This window comes from Mustela putorius, unplaced genomic scaffold (genome assembly GCF_011764305.1).
Source record: "Mustela putorius furo isolate JIRA1106 unplaced genomic scaffold, ASM1176430v1.1 tig00000011_pilon_pilon_pilon, whole genome shotgun sequence".
Classification (NCBI taxonomy): domain Eukaryota; kingdom Metazoa; phylum Chordata; class Mammalia; order Carnivora; family Mustelidae; genus Mustela; species Mustela putorius.
In genome coordinates this window covers 30,014-43,542 of record NW_025421256.1, presented here as the reverse complement: position 1 = coordinate 43,542, position 13,529 = coordinate 30,014, and positions in this window count along the sequence as shown.

Here is a 13,529-nt window from a genome sequence, read left to right as displayed (position 1 = left end):
CCAAGTCAGGAAATGACAGATGGATGGCGAGGATGCGGAGAAAAGGGGAACCCTCCTACACTGTTGGTGGTGCAATGCAAAAGCTGGTGCAGCCACTCTGGAAAACAGCATGGAGGTTCCTCAAAATGTTGAAAATAGAAACTGCCCTATGATCCAGCAATTGCACTATTGGGTATTTTACCCTAAAGATACCAAATGTAGTGATCCAAAAGGGACACATGCACCCGAATGTTTATAGCAGCAATGTCCACAATAGCCAAAACTATGGAAAGAAACCTAGATGTCATCAACAGATGAATGGGATCAAGGAAGATGTGGTATATATAACACAATGGAATACTATGCAGCCATCAAAAGAATGAAATCTTCTTGCCATTGCAACAAACATGGATGGAACTAGAGCGTATCATGCTTAGAGAAATAAGTCAAGCAGAGAAAGAACAACTATCATATGGATCTCCCTGATATGGATGAAGTGGTGATGCAACATGGAGGCTTAAGTGGGTAGAAGAATAAATGAAACAAGATGGGATTGGGAGGGAGACAAACCATAAGTGAGTCTTAATCTCACAAAACAAACTGAGGGTTGCCGGGGGGAGGGGGTTTGGGAGAAGGGGGTGGGATTATGGACATTGGGGAGGGTATGTGATTTGGTGAGTGCTGTGAAGTGTGTAAACCTGGTGATTCACAGACCTGTACCCCTGGGGATAAAAATATATGTTTATAAAAAATAAAAAATTAAAACACCAAAAAAAAAAAAAAAAAAAAAAAAAAAAAAAAAAGACAAGAGTCCTTCTTCAGAAAGTAGCTCCTTTTGAAACCTTATTAGGGAATTTAAGATACACCACCCAACAGCAGTCTTGTGGATTTGCAAGGCTATTACTTTGTAGATTCAATGCCTTTTCTCTCCTTTTTCTCCATAGAACTTCCACTAACACAAGGAGCATCCTATGTGGGTAGAAATTTAAAAGATGAAAACAGTTTTTAGTATTATATTTTTATTAATATAAGCCCAGTAAACATTACTGCTAGAAGACCTTAGACATCTTTTTATTTTTCTTGAACAAGGAAAACAAGATTCTGAATATCTCCCAAACCACATGCTGTTTCAAAGTTTGATCCCACTCCGAATCTCACTTTATTTCTTACCTTGACTATGTATTTTATACAACCCCATTTGCTCAAGATGGCAATACACCATTCAACATGAGAAAGGTCATTCAGAAGCTCTCACTGAACTAGCATTCTTTATTCTAGTGTCTTTATAAAGAGACTCCCCTTACCTCCCATATCATTAAAAAAAAAAAAATGTATGACCCTTTTGGCCAAACTTAAATGTTGGTAGAATCCTACTTTGCTTTCAAAACACAGTGCTAGAGATAGTTCAAATTGTATATAATGCAGTTGCTTAACTGCATGGATTAGTAGGTCCTCTTACTGAGGAGAACTGAGATAAAAAAAGCAAAAGTAGAAGCTGATGGCCAGTGTGACGCCACAGTGGTGGCTATAGGCTCTGCCAGGATAGAAAGCTTGCCTGTTGTATTTACTACAGTGAGCCCATGGTTAATAGAGTATATGGTAAGTGGTGGGCATTCAACACATTTTGGCTAAATAAATTAACAAAAGGGTAATAGGAGATTGTGTGTGTTGGTGGGGGACGGAGTTCCTCATACATTTCTACATGTTCCAGCTACCATGTTTCCCCAATGTGTTCTTGGCTCATGGAATATCTGACATTGCTGGATAAATAACATTTTGTTAAAGCATGGAACTGAGAAGAGATCATTGAATGCTTAAAACGCATGAAGGTACTCATGTGCACAGTGAAAGGAGAAGTAAAGCTGGCTGCTTTCCTATCTTATCAATACAGTGAACAGCCCCTCTCTCTCTCTAAAAAAGGGGATGCCTGGGTGGCTCCATCAGTTAAGTGTCTGACCGCTGATTTTAGCTCAGGTCATGATCTCAGGATCATGAGATCAAACCCCACGTCAGGGTTCATGCTAGGTGTGGAGCCTGCTTAGGATTCTCTCTCTTCCTCTCCCTCTGCCTCTCCCTACCCCACTCCCCTGAATACTGTGAGCCTCATATTACCCTTGAAGGGTACCTCCTACTTCTCAAGGTTGCTGTCTCCAAGCCTTAGGTTATTTTTCTGTGAAATGTCAGTCATTCTGGTTAAAGGCGGTAAATGAGGAAAGGTGCCATTTATGGATCAGAAACTTGGGGGATAGACAGAAACAGAAATGATTTGTTGGCAGAAAAATCACAAAATGGACTGGCAGTCCCAAATTGTGCCGTGAGTATTAAGGCAGCTCAAATCCTTCACAATGGAGAGGCAACAGGGCTGGGTCAATTGATGATCTGTGAGATAATTAATCAAAGGACAGCTGAAGAGCTTTGCCAGTTGATCTCCATCCCCACTCATTTCTCCTTATTCAGCAGTTGGCCATGATTCTGTCCCCCCCCCCATTATATCTAGAAGAATGATCTCTAAACAAAGTGAGGACTCTGTCTTGAGGATGAACAGTGAACACGGGGGCAAGAAAGAAAAGCTGATTTCAACTCTGAATTTGGATATAAAATAGAAAGGCAGCTCTTCTTTGAAGCACAGGGTATTAAAGCACATTGCCTCATAAATTTGGTAACCATAAGTGGCGGTACCATGCCCTTGGCCCATCCTTAGAGAAGGCTAAATTCTGCCATTCTTTGTCCACTGACAAAGCTGGCCCTGTGACAGCTGAGTTCCCCTGCAGACATAATACTTCATATCATGTTGAGAAAAACCCATATCGTCTGCCTATATTAATTACTCCAGCCTGCAGTTTTATAAAATTAAGTAGATAACCATGAATCACTAAAGATTTTAGAGGCAAAAATCATAAATAAAAAAATTAAAATCTGGAGCTAAAACATTCTAGTTAGAAAGGAAGAAATAAAAATATGCCAAACACCTGTTTGAAGGATATGGGTTATAAACATTGATTTATTTTGGACAATAAAAATTTACGTATAAATGCATTAAAAATATATGGCTAAACATGAGATAACTAGAAATAAGATGTGGAGCTTACAAAACCACTGGTTTAAAGCAAAGCAAAGCACAACACAAAACCAGGAAAGGAACAAAGGAAATTCAGTCCATCCAGTGACAGAATGAGAAGATCACAGCAGACAGAAAAGAAAAGAAAATGATAGGAATAAGATCAACTATACATGTAGTCAGAATATAAGTAAAAGACTTGGATTCCCCCATCAAAAGACAAAAATTTTCAGGTCAGGGCTTTAAAAGAAAAAAAAAAAATCCAGGTAAGGAAAATACTTTCAAATCAAACTTAAAATACTTTTAAGTTTGATTTGAAAGGATTGAGAGATAATGGAGCTTTACAAACATATATCAAGATGAAGAGGGAATTCAAAAGGAAGAAATATAAATGGTCTATAAACATATGAAAAGATATCCAAACTCGAGTAAGAATAAAAAGATGAATTTAAGGGTGCCTGGGTGGCTCAGTGGGTTAAGCCTCTGCCTTCCAATTAGGTCATGATCTCGGAGTTCTGGGATGGAACCCTGCATCAGGCTCTCTGCTCAGCAGGGAGCCTGCTTCCCCTCTCTCTCTGCCTGCTGCTCTGCCTACTTGTGATCTCTCTCTGTCAAATAAATAAATAAAATCTTAAAAAAAAAAAAAGAAGATGAATTTAAATGATCGTGAGATACCATTTGCCACCTGTAATGAGATAGACAAAATATTTAACAATTGATAGCCAGAGTTGGTGAGGAGGTAGATCGCTCAGAATTCTCCAAGCTATGGAGAGGTATAGGGAGAAATCACAAAAATGGTACAGTCCTACTAACTAACCTCCAAGATGAAGACTGGAGGGACTGGACCACAGGTTGTGTCAACAAGTCATGTCACCATTAAGGGTGGAAATCCAGACCCACCTCTGATTCTTCCTTATTATTTTTTCTCTAGTACAATTCTCCTTGCTAGAGTGTGCTTCCATTCTTCCATCTGCTTTATGACTTCATAACATGAAATGAAATAGTATATGTAAAAGGTTTTGCAGAATAAAAAAATCTATACAATGTATGGCATTATCATTTTTATAATAACATTTATTGATATGTGCCCAAAAGAAGCACAGAAAACATGCAAATGTGTAAAATTCAACAAAATCTGGTTACTGCCCCCTGAATGTTTTTATTCTGCCTCAAAATTTACAAAAACAAAAAACAAAAAACAAAAAAAACTTTAAAGGAAGTGCATTCAGCAACCTTTGATAGATCCAAATATATGGTCAGCTTGTTTTCTTTATAGAAATGCAACAAGATGTTCCCCTGCTCCCCTACAGCTGTGCCTGTCTAAAGCATTCACAATCACTGGGCTTCTTAGAGATCCCACTTAGGAGAAACCAAAGAAAGTGCTTTTAGCAGCTGGGTCCCAAGCCCAGGCCACAGGTCTCAGCATAGCTTGTCAACCCTGAAGTGGGAGGCAGGGACTCGGGATTTTGGTTATACCTTCCATTGTCTGCCTTTTACTGTCACAGCCACTGTTGTTGTTAAGGGTGACATCCGAGCAGGCTTCTGACTCTGGGGAGAGAGAGAGAAGATTTCCACAATCCAGGAATGACAGGCTTTCTCAGAGGGAAGGAAAGTTTCTCTTTCTCTAAGACCTTTGGTATCATCTTCAAAAGTCAGCTCTTCCACAGAAAATTTCCATTGACCTAAGACATTCTTTTTGAGAGTCCTCACTCTATAAATCAAACAATAATAAAACAGTATTGGACAGATATAAATATACTTCAGGAGTAAAGATACTAACTAGGTTGGCATTCTGGTCTACCTATCATTAGATCTGCAACATTTTGTAAGTTATTTCTTTTTTTCTTTTCTTAGTAACTTTCAAACCTTCAATGCAGTATTATCAACTACGGTTACACGTAACGTTACACACCCATGACTTGCCTCTGGCAACCACCAATATGTCTTCTCTATCTATGAGCTGGGTGTTCATTGTTCCTTTTGTTCTTGTTTTAGATAGAAATGAGGTCATATGGTATTTAGTTTTTTCCTGTCTGATTTATTTCACTTAAATAATGTTTTTAAGTTCCATCCATGTTGTCACATGGGTTTCATTCTTTCTTATGACTGATTGGTATTCTACTGCGTAAGTGTGTATATACACGTATATATACATATATGTGTGTGTGTGTATATACACACACATACCCATCTTCTTGATTCATTTCTTCACCGATGGATACTTGGGTTGCCCTTATGTCTTGACTATTGTAAGCAATGTTGCAGTAAATACAAGGGTGGATATATCTTTTGGAATTAGTGTTTTCTTTGGATAAATATCCAGAATTGAAATTGCTACATGTGGTAGTTATATATTTCATTTTTTGAGGAACTTCAAAACCTGTTTTCCTGTATTGGCTGCACCAATTTACACCCCACAAACAGTACTTCTGTGTTCCATTTTTGCCACATCCTCACCAACACTTGTTGTTTCTTGTCTTTTTAATAATAGTTATTCAATTCAGGGGTTAGGTGATACCTCATTGTGGTTTTGATTTGCATCTCCTTTATGATTAGTAATGATGTTGAGCATCTTTCATGTCCCTGTTGACTCTTTGTATGTCTTCTTTGGAAAAATGTCCTCTGCCCATTTTTAAAATTGTTTTAATTGCTATTGAATTGTATGAATTCTTTATATATTTTGGATTTCAGATACAGGATTTGCAAGTATTTTCTCCCACTCAGTAGGTTGCTTTTTCTTTTTGTTGATGGTTTCCTTTACTGTGCAGAAACTTTTTAGTTTGATGTAGTCCCAGTTGTTTATTTTTTTCTTTTGTTGCCTTTGCTTTTAGAATCAGATCCAAAAATGCATCGCCAAGACCAATGACAAGGAGTTTACTGCGTATGTTGTTGCCTATGAGTTTTACGGTTTCAGGTCAAGTTTTTAATCCATTTTGATTTAATTTTTTGTGTATAGTATGAGGGTATTCTAGTTTCATTCTTGTGTATATGGCCATGCATTTTTCCCAGCACTAGTTAATGAATTTATTTATTGGTTTTTTTTATATTTGCAATGAGATAGTAATAGTACTTACCCAAATGTTTGTTATGAGCATCAGATGAGACAGGGCTGTATTTTACAGGACTATATTTCACATAGTCCTGGTTTGTGACATTGTTTGGTAAACAGCAGCACTGGTTTTTGTGATTGTCTCATTCATACTCTATTATCCTTTCACTTCCATTCAGGCAGAGGCATCATTTCAGGAGCACACAATGTTAACAAATGAAAGCAGTAGGCAAGATAACATTTGGCCACCCAGGAGGAAAGACCAGATGGCCTAGGTTGCATTTACAGACACGCACCAGGAGAAGCTGGGCCACTGTGAGTAAAAGAGTTTGAAAATTCACTATAGTAATCAGGAACTAGAGAACAAGCTTAGTGTACCTACCACCTGCTTTTGGGTCAGCTGAGGGGACATAGCTGGGAATCAGATTGAAATTGGAATCAACCTAGCTTCCCAAGACTTTTTCAAACTAATCTAGAAGTAAGAGAATAACCCTTCCTTTCTGATAGGCCAATTCAAGTTCAGATTCATGGCACAAAATTATACAGCTTGCAAGTTCTGCTGGAAACAAGTTTGTGAATGAAGACTTCTCATCCTTTTCCTGACCTGTTTCCTACCCTAAAAAAAAAAATCATGGTTCAGAGTTCCACTATGGCCTAGGATGTAGGAAACTAGAGATAGTATCCCTGCTAACCTAACAGCAAGAAAAATCTGAATAAATTACAAAACCATCACTTTTCTTGAACTCCTCAGGTTGCTGAGGTTGTAGGGCAAACAAGGAGCTGGAGATCCAAGGAAGGAGAGGCTCCTCCAAGGAAAGATGGGCTAAGAGTTTGGCTCATTTGTGGCAGATGATGAAATGAAGATATTGAGTACCATACAAGCAGGTATAAAGAACTCAGCTTATATTTTTAACAGATTGTCAAAGATTATGCTAGGGCAACCATGATAGCATATAGCACATGGGATACTCAGACATTTAAGATATTTTCCTCCACTCACAGGGTTTGTCCATGACTACCCCATCTGCACCCTGCTATCCTACAGAATATAAATTTTAAGCTGCTAGAGGAGAAGCAACAAACCGTGTCACCCCAATGTGCAGGTGAAAACCCATTGCTGTTTGAGAAGGGAAAGAAGCAGTAGCAGCCCCCTCTACGCTTGGAGAAGAGCAGGAAATAGTTTGGGGACCCAAGATCTGATTCAATTAACATCAGAGGTTTTCTACAGTTGGGAGAAGGGTCTATAACACTAGTCTTGGATGATGGGACCCCAGGAAAGAAACAGACAAAACCAACTGCATCAAAATTTTCCCTATGTGGCTGTTCTGAGCATATAGAATCATGAAATGGTACTGTAAGGGAAGTGGTTGACTTCATAGGGTATCCTCCAGAAATACAACAACAATTTATGTTAATGGAACACTGTTCTCATAGTTGGCTTCTTTATATCCATCTAGGCAGCAAATCCTTTGTGGCGAGAATTCTAATTTCATCTTAGGTAAGAAAATTTGGTGACATATTCTCCAAAGAATTTTAGAATTGAGGCTTCCATATTATGTAATAAACCACAGCTTCTCAAATTTCTATAGAAAGTTTCTTTCAAAGTTCTAAGTATCTTATATTTACTTTATTTTTTTTATTAGTGCTGAAAACATCTGATTCAAATTAGAACAATGGACACATCACCATTTACCATGTGTGAAAGCTAAACCATAGATGGAGATGGGTCCTTAACTGTTTCTCAAACTCAGTTAAAGAAAATGACCACATTTAGAAGAAAAGATGGTGGAGGCTTGGAATGTGCTGAAAAACTTCTAGAAGGAATTGGCATCATGTACGTAATAGAGATCCATAGAATACAACCTTTTTCACCAGAAGCCATTTGTTTTTAAACACTCTCATTAATTTTATCTTCTGAAAAGAACTTGGCCATCAAATTTATATCAAATACCGGAAGGCTGTCTTTCGGTTTTGAAAGGTGTCTGAGTCACTTAAGAATCACAGAGTTCTGTGCTTGAGGAAGACCTTCTTTGGTGTTGAAAGATGTCTGAGTCATTTAGGATATGTAGAAAGATGGCTCCCTGCCAGCTTCTGGGTTATCTAACATCTGAGCAGCCCAAAGTTCATGTTGGCTGTTTGCATTAATCACCATAATTTGACTAACAAGCCCGAAGTGACAACTCAGCATCAGCAGGGCACTAGGGCCACAAACTGAACAAAGACAAGAAGAAAAAGGAAGAGTGGGGAGGCAGAACAGAAATCCCCATGGTAAGTTGAGAATTTCCAAAGTGCCAGTAAAGGCATCAGCAATTTAAGCAGAAAGAGATCATGAAGGGAAGCCCAGGTGGGAAGAGGACAATTTCAACTTCCTTGCTCCCTAATCATGTTTTCAGTTCTATCAATCCAGTTTCTGACTTTTGGCTGTGGCTCTGTGTATGGTAAAGCAATGGACTCAGGGTACCCTGGATTCCCTTGCCATGCTGATCAAGAATTCAAGCTGGGCACTTTTGATTTCCAGCTGTCAGATTTTTGTAATTTTCTGTACAAAATATAAGCTTCTATATCCAAGACCTGAGAAAGAATGGAATTTTGGGGGGCACCTTGGTGGCTCAGATGTTAAGCATCTGCCTTTGGCTCAGGTCATGATCCCGGGGTCCTGGGATCGATAGAGCCCTGTGTTGGGCTTCCTGGTCAGCAGGAAGCCTGCTTCTCCCTCTGCCCCTTCCCCCTGCTTGTGTTCCCTCTTCTCTCTCTCTTGTGTCTCTCTCTGTGTCAAATAAATAAATAAAATCTTCAAAAAAAAAAAAAACAGAATTTTTAGAATTTGGCAGAATATGGATTTTACAGTTTTTAAATTTACAAGGAAACTGAAGGTATCTTCACACATAACCAGACTAAGGCACAGAAGAAAATGACCTTATTTAACACAGATTACTTCATTCTTAAGTCAAGCAGTACATTTTAGTTTCTTAAAGTCAAGCAATCTGTTGGCTTCCTTCCTGGATAGGACTCTTAACTTGCCCCTGGTTTTTCAACTCGGTCTCTTTCAGTTTGCTTGAAGTACATTATTCTGCCAAGTATTAAGGCTGTACTTTTTAATGAAGTATGCTTCTTTCCTCCTTTTGTATGGGCAACCCAACCTACCGGTCAAGTGAGCACATTTCCTTCCACAATCGAGTACTTTTTTCAAAAATCTCTACCATTTCCTGAACTGAGCTCCACAGAATACGAATTTGTGCAAATCCTTTTAAAGCAAACTTAAATAAGAAGCATGGCTCCTCAGAACCTCTTGTGTGCCTTGCAAATTTCCAGGAACAAATACTGCAGGCATGGTTTCCCAAACTTATCTGACAAAGGAGCCCTTTTAATTTTCTCACTTGCAATACTTATTGCTCCATATAAAACAGTGGATATTTCTGTCAACCTCATAAGTTAGTTTCCCCTCCCAATGACAAGAGAATCTACATCCTCCTGCTTGACAAAACCCACCATCGTACTTCATTCCCTGGTCAAAATTCTACCTCTGACTCTGAGCTCATTTGCAGGACAAGGATAATTGGCAGCCTGAGTCCAGCCCCTCCTGTCTGAATTTACCATCATCTGCATTTCCCCAGGTGCTAAAAAAAGATGCCTCTTTTCACAGAAGAGTGGACTTTCAGAATTGGATTCATTACAGTTATACTTTATGATTATTTCACACATATGGTAACACCAAAAAGAGTGCGCTCTCACATTTCCCCCACGTTAATTCATAGCCCGGGGACGTATAATGTGATCTCCCCACAGACAGTTTGCTTCTTTCTGCTCTACCTTAACAAACCATAATCTTTAAATCCATGCCCCAGAGAATCGCCATAGCACATACTTCACAAAAGATCCCAGCTATTTAATAATAAGATAGAAACAGATATGCCCATCATTTTCTTTCAAGGTATAGGTAGTCTTCTTGTTCATAAATTAAAGCCTGATTTAAAAGAAAACAAGTTTTCTTCATAACTATAAGTCAGCCTGATCATATCCTCACTTTTGATTTCTAAAAACAAAAAAATACAACAATGTACTCCTCTTTCAGTTGCTAATTGAAACTTATTTCAGGGTTTTTTGTTGTTGTTGTTGTTGTTTGTTTGTTTGTTTTTAAAGTAGAAATGGATCAGATTTAGAGAGGTATTTATTTTGAGTTAGTCAAAAGATTCTGTACCTGTTTTGAGATAATGTAATTTTTTAAAGTGTGGGTCCTTAGCATTTGGAGGAAAACAAAGATCGCTGGGTATGGGAAGAGGTGACTCTTATTTTCACAGAGACGTCAAAGCTTGAGTCACCCTTGTCATTTTCTTCAGACTCAACTGCTTAAAGCTGAGTCACAGGGGTGGGCTGGAGTGGGGGGTTCAACAGTATTCATCTTATTAAAAGATTGACCATTCTTTATTCCTATACCTCTTAAAGTCATGGTAAGGAATAAATGTGTTGGTGTGTGCACAACTATTTGAATAGGGCCTGCTGCATAGTGCTGCCGAGTTACTAAATATAAGTAATAAATGTCAGCTATCATTCCTACTATTACTACTTCTACTACTATACTACTATTATACTAGCTATTAACCACCAATTTTCATCTTTACTGAAGAACTGAAACTGTGTTTCCCAGACACAAGCTTGGAGAATAGACGCTGTTTGCTTTTACTAATATCATCCCAGAGTAAGTGCAACATTTGTAACTTGAGTAATTAGCATCTGGTCTGTTCTTTCCAAATTATGAGTATCTCCCTCTCTCTAGTGCTTGTGCACGATATCTCTCTCATTCTCTCTCTCTCTCATCTTTCTCTCCCTCTCTTTCTCTCTCTCTCTGGTTTAATTAATGCTAATGCATACTGTCCTACAAGAATTTGCAAGCTGTACTGAGAAATAATGCAGTGTTAGCTTTGTAATTTTAGTGCACAGAGCACATTTGTGCAAAAGCTTTGTAAAAACTGGGCCCGTGGTCAAAAGGGAGCAATTAGCACTTTGTTAATATGCAATGATGTACTAATCTGTGCAGTCCCCAAAAGCAATTGTCTGTTCTATTTTGCCCCTCATGTGCAAATTTTTTCCAGTGTATACAGCACTGCTCCAAAAATAACACATTGCATGCCTGGTGCTGTAAATTGGGTTCATGACGATGAAGACATAGAAATTAGAAAATATTTGTTGGGGGAAATGTGCATAAGTTTGGCCCTACAATTTCCAGCAAGACAAGGAAGTTGTGCACAGCCTTCAAGGGGAGGGGAGTTTTCTATTCCTCCCTCAGGTTTCACAAGCAGAGTTGTCGTCCTCTTCGGAAAAAGACGATGGGGAGGGCATTTGGTGGAAAAATAAGACCTCACACCAGAATAGTTAACCCAAAATCACACTGATGTCGACTTCGTTAACACTGCAGACTGATTTGCATTTAAACAGACACCATCCGTTTCTTTATTTAAATAGCACGTAGGAACCATAATAACAATCATGCATTCTTTGGGGGACTTCTCAAGATCTTAGTGAAGCACTTGACTGTGTCAGGTTAATAATAAAAATTACAATGTCTTACATTTTTACAGTGATTTGCAGCTCCACCAAGATATTTCAGGTACACCGGCTCATTTGAGTGTCACCACACATCTGTGGGCAGGCATTACTATTACCACTTTGCTGATGTGGGAATGTGGGTTCAGAGAGGTTGGGTGACTTATACAGAGTCACACAGGAGACAGTACTTTGTAGTGGTTCAGAACATGGGCTCTGACGCCAGGCTCCCTGCAGGCAAATTTCTACTCTGCTTCTGTCTGACCGTGTAAACTTGACTTCACACTTCTGAGCTGCAGCTTCCTCATCTATACAATGGGAATGATAATTATAGGACCTGCCTCAAATGGTTGTTTTTTTTGTCAGGATTAAATGTAAAGCACTTAGAACAGTTCCTGATATGGGAACGCCTGGGTGGCTCAGCCAGTTAAGTGTCTGCCTTTGGCTCAGGTCATGATCCCAGGATCCTAGGGTGGATCCCCACATAGCATTGGGATCCCTGCTCAGTGGAGAGTCGGCTTCTCCCTCTGCCCCTCACCCTGCTCATGCCCTCTCTCTCAAATAAATAAAATCTTTTAAAAAAGAACATTGTCTGCTACTATTATGTGCTATCTAAACATTAGCTCTTGTTATTGCTGTTATACTTACCACTATAATCATTTAGCATAAGTAAGTTACAAAGCTAGGATTTATTCTCAGATGTCGTGAGCGTTCCAAGGATTGGAAGGTATCTAGTAAATGTAACTATCTTTCTTTGTCAAGTACCTATTTCCCAACCAAAAAGTATCAAACATACTTTTAATGATAAAAGAGAGTTCAAAAGCAAATTAATGCTATTGACTTGAGGGAAAATTATTGTATGGAAGATAGCGACAATGGTTCTTTATAGAATAAAGACTAGCACTAACTGGTAATGAGCTGAAACATGATTTTGATCCAGTTTAGAGACACAGTCCTGATAATGGAAAAGAGGTGTTTTTGGGGAATGTTGCAGATTACAGAAATGACTAGAACCCAGGACCTTTCCTTGTATCGGTGGACTTGTGAGATGGCTTTACAACTCCTGCCATCAAGAGGTAGCCTACCATCCCAGCTAGTGGTTCTAGGGTGGCCCTGTGGCTTGCTTTGGCAAATAGAATGTAGTGGAAGTGATGGTTAGGAAAGAGGCCCAGTTCGCCTAGGCTAGCCTGTCAGAGGATGAGAGTGCTTCTCCTGCCCCAGGGGATAGCCAGCCATTCAGGAGGCAACCATTTACCTCACCAGTACTCGTATTTTGTACTGCAGGTATGTAAGTCCAGAAGAATCACCCAGCTGAGCCCAGGCCAGATGGCTAACCCACCGAAGTATAAGCTAATCAAAACTGTGGTTTCAAGGTGCCAGGTTTGCCGTGGTTTGCTACATGGGGAGACTGTGGCATCGTTAACCCTAAAAATTATTCAAGACAGTATTGGTACCTCCCTTTGGGAACAATTTAGAAAAAAATGATATGGGGTAAGAGAATGAAAGAAGAGGCTTTAGAGGTTTTGTTCCCACACACATGCTTCTCTGAGTTTGTTAAATGGAGGTTTAATCTCCAGCTAAAGGATTATTTTCTGTTCATAAGCAAACAACATAATTTTTAAATATGCATTCAATAAACATTATTGAGTGCCGACTATGTGCTAAATGTTAAGAAAATGAACTGATTACTAAAAATATAAAAGACAAAAATTGTGTCAAACATAACTTTGACTATGTTTGGTTCACTAGATGACATTCAAGACTATGGTTTGTTAAAAGAAATAGATTACATTTCTATAGCAGTCACATAAGTTTAATGACAATGAGTTAACAAATGAGATAAAACAAATGAGTTAAACAATGTTTTTAGAGCATATACTAATAGTTTGCATATCAAAACTA